General features: G+C 40.6%; 1 pseudogene; it reads right to left on the bottom strand.

The window, feature by feature from the left end:
• Window positions 1-737: 737 nt before the first annotated feature.
• Window positions 738-4157, bottom strand: part of LOC102854929 — a 32891-nt pseudogene continuing 29471 nt past the window's right edge.

Here is a 4157-nt window from a genome sequence, read left to right on the forward strand (position 1 = left end):
GGCAGAGCATCTGGTGGATTTGAACCGTGCGCCTCTGGGATTGTAGTTGCAGGTCCTTGCCACTAGGCCACCAGAACTCCCCTGAGAAGATATTTTGTATTATTTCAATGTTTTTAATTTACTGAGGCTTGCTTTGTGTCCTAATATATTGTCAGTTAAGGAGAATGTGCCATGTACAATTCAGAAGAAAGTTAACTGCTTTGGTTGGGTGCAGTACCCTGAATTTGTCTACAAGGTCGAGTTGGCTAATTGTACAATTTAGTTCTTTCACATCTTTGAATTTATTTCTAGTTGATTTGTCCTTTGTGGAGAGTGATCTATTAAACTCTCCTATTACTGCTCTGGTGCTGTCTATTTCTTCCAACCTGTTAATTGTTGTTTTGTGTATTTTGCATAGATGTGTTAACCAAGGTTATGTCTTCTTGATCTATTGTGTCTTTAGTAATTTTATAATATATATTGAGCTCTTTCTTATATTTTAGAGTGATTTTTATCCTAAGATATTTTTTTCTTTTCAGGAAAAAACCCCAAAACACAAAAAAACCACTTTAATTCCTGCCTACAATGCTAGTTGCAATGTACGGGGACAGACTCTGGGTACAATGCTGTATGGCGACCATTCACTCACACAGGGCTCAAAGGAGTCCCCTGAGGGGGACTTACCTTCAAGGTAGTGAGCCAAGGACAGAGGGCAACCCAGAAACAGGGCCAAGGGAAGACATGGGGGAAAGGTGCTATTACTTGGAGAAGGATATCTTCATAGCATTGTTCTGGGTGATCTTGAAGCTCTGCTGGGTGTCACGGGAGGCCACAACCTATGCCTCATTGTCAAACTCCACCAAGGCAATGTCATGCTGCCCAGGGACCACTCACACCTCCTTGAAGCCAGGGAACTCGTAAAAAGCATGGACAGCATGAGTTCGTTGTTCTCTTCTGGCACGTTGGTGAGGAACAAGATGTGATTTGATGGGTTATCTGAAAGAGGCTGTGCAGGTGGCCTCTGCCCCGGCATAAGCTGTTGAGGGGGCATGGCTGCAGGCAGGATCTGTCCGGGTGTGAGGGCTGGTGGTGAGATCATGCCAGATGGTGGCTTGTAGGGAGGCTGACCCAGAATGTGATACATGATGTGGGGTGCCGCGTCATAGGAGGTATGTCTGGCATAGGCTCCTGGATGGCCCCCACCACAGGGCCAGTTGCCCCACCCTACATGGCCTTTTTGGCACCTGGGGTCTCCTAGCTATTGGGTTACCTCTTCTCCTACTTGCGGTCCCACTCCATGAAGGTGCCTTTCATCTTGGCAATGATGTCAGAGTCAGTCTTGGCATACTGGATTCGCATGGACTTGCCGTAGAAGGGAAAACCTTGCATGGAGCGTAGGGCATTGGTGGCACTGCTGAACTCCTTGAAGATGACAAAGGCCTGGCCCCTCATCTTCAGACTCATCTATACCAGAATATCTAGGATCTGGCCAAACTGGGAGAAGATGGTGTAGAGGGACTTCTTCAGCTGATCCTTCTTGATGTTTTTGTGGAGGTGGTTGATATAAATAATATGATTGGGACCAGTCTCAGGAACTGCTATGGAGTGAGATGTAGAGCTAGGGTGACAGGGAAGAACCCTCCTCCACCCCCTCTAAGTAGTGTCTGTGGAGTGCCTGAGAGCACCTACAAAGCTTCCTCTTCTCTTAAGGTCTATTTTTATTTATTAAAGATTAGTATTGTCACTTTTGCTTTCTTATAGATGCCATTTACGTGAAATCCCCCCCCCCTTTAATTTTCAGTCTATCTTTATCCTCATTTCTGAGATGTTTCTTGTTGGCAACATATTGATGACTTTTTTCTTCTGTTTTTCTTTTTTTTTTTTTCAATCCATTCTATTGCTGTTCTTTTTCTCTTATTTGGTGTAATTAAGCCCTTCACATTTAAAGTGGTCATTGACAGGCCAGTTTTATTGTTGCCATTTTGCTGTGTTTCTTTTTCTGTTGCTGGTTACTTTAGTCCATTCATTTTCCTTTGCTATCTATATGTGGAAGACTTCTCTTTAATTTTTCGAAGCGTTGGTCTTTTTTTTTAAATTAATTTTAATGAACATCTACAGAGATTTTGCAGTTCCATTCATTCATCGTTGCGCATTTCTCCCCTCCCACCCCACCCCCATCCCTAGTTCGCTCCTCTTCTTGAAAAGCAAAAGAAAAACTCCTTCATTGGTACACAATCTCCCCGCACACCCCCACCCCCAAACCCACCCTGAGTATACTCCACTCTACAACCCTCATTCCAGACTCTTATAATAATAATAATGCCTTAAAATATATTACTTTTAAACTATTCCCTCCCTCATAGGCTTTAATACAGTAAACATAATTTATCCAGTTTTTCTCAGTCTTACCCACATCCTGAAGTCAGCCCCATTGTACAACAGTGGCAGCATGTAGTATTTGTCCTTTTGTGACTGAGATATTTCACTCAGCATAATGTCCTCCAGGGCCACCCATTTTGAATAATATTGCATGAATTCCTTATTTTTCAATGCAACATAGTATTCCATTGTGTGAATAAACCACAGCTTCACTATCCATTCATTTGTTGATGGGCACTTAGCTTGTTTCCAACTCCTTGCTATTGTGAACAAAGCCACGATAAACATGGGTGTGCATATATCTGCTTGGATGTCGTTTACGGTCTCTTTAGGGTATATTCCCAGGAGTGGAATTGCTAGGTCAAATGGTATCTCTATTAGCAACTTTTTGAGAAAGCGCCACATTCCCACCAACAGTGAATAAGGGTTCCAGTCTCTCCACAACCTTGCCAGCATTTGTTGCTTGCTGTTCTGTTAAATTTTGCTAGTCTTTTACTGGGGTGAGATGATATCTCATAGTTGTCTTGATTTTCATCTCTCTCAGAGCTAGGGATTTTGAGCATTTCCTGTGCTTATTGGCCATCTGAATGTCTTCTTTGATGAAGTGTCTGTTCATATCCTGTGCCCATTTTTCAATTCGATTGTTAACCTTTATCTTCTTGTTGTGAGTGCTCAAGTATTTTATAAATTCTAGATATAAGTTCCTTATCTGACATGCCATTACCAAACACCTTTTCCCAGTCTGTGGCTTCCTTTTTTACCCTGTTGGAGAAGTTTTTGGATGCTCATAGGAATTTGATTCTTAGAAGGTCCCATTCATCTATTTTATCTCCTCCTGGTTGTAATTTTTCCAGGATTCTTGGAAGACTGTTTATGTTGTGGATTAGGACTACTAGAGTTCATCCAAGCTTTTCTTTACTGAAGTTTATAGTCCTTTGTAATAGTCCAAGGCCATGATCCACCTTGAGTTTGTTTTTGTATATGAAGTGAGGTGTGGATCTTGCTTAATTCTTCTGCAGATAGTTTTCCAATTTTGCCAACACCATTTGTTAAAAAGGCTGTCATTTCACCACCTAACTGATTTCATCTCCTTGTCAAAAATCAGTTGACCATAAATAGATGGACTGATTTCCAGGTTCTCAATTCTATTCCATTGATCTATACATCTGTCATTGTACCAGTACCATGCTGTCTTAACTACCATGGCAGTATAGTAGGATTTGAAATAATTTGAAAACAGTATTTCTATTTTTAAAGAGTTCTTTGCTTATTCAGGGCTTCTTTCCATTCCAAATGAAGCTGGAGATTGCCTTTTCCATCTCGTTGAAGATTGGTGTTTGTATTGGGATTGCATTGAACATGTAAATTGCCTTTGGTAGTATAGCCATTTTCACAACATTTAATCTTCCTATCCATGAGCAAGGGATATTCTTCCACTTCTCCAGGTCTCTTTTTTGTTTCTTGTAGTAATGTTTTATAATTTTCTTTGAATAGATCCTTTGTGCTTCTAGTTATATTTACTCCCAAATATTTTATCTTGTTATTAGCTATTGTGAAGGGTATTGTTTTTCTTAGCTCCAGCTCTGCATTTTCTTTGTTACTGTAGAGAAATCCAACTGATTTTTGTATGTTGATCTTGTATCCTGCCACTTTGCTAAATTGGGTCAACTATGTTCAGTAGTTTTCTTGCAGAGTCTTTAAGGTTTTCTAAGTATACTATTATGTCATCTGCATAGAGGGATAATTTTACCTCCTCTTTGTCAATTTGTATGCCTCTTATGTCTTTCTCTTGTCTTATT

This window comes from Elephantulus edwardii, unplaced genomic scaffold, assembly GCF_000299155.1.
Source record: "Elephantulus edwardii isolate Elephantulus edwardi_28Jun2011 unplaced genomic scaffold, EleEdw1.0 scaffold00320, whole genome shotgun sequence".
NCBI classification, from domain to species: Eukaryota; Metazoa; Chordata; class Mammalia; order Macroscelidea; family Macroscelididae; genus Elephantulus; species Elephantulus edwardii.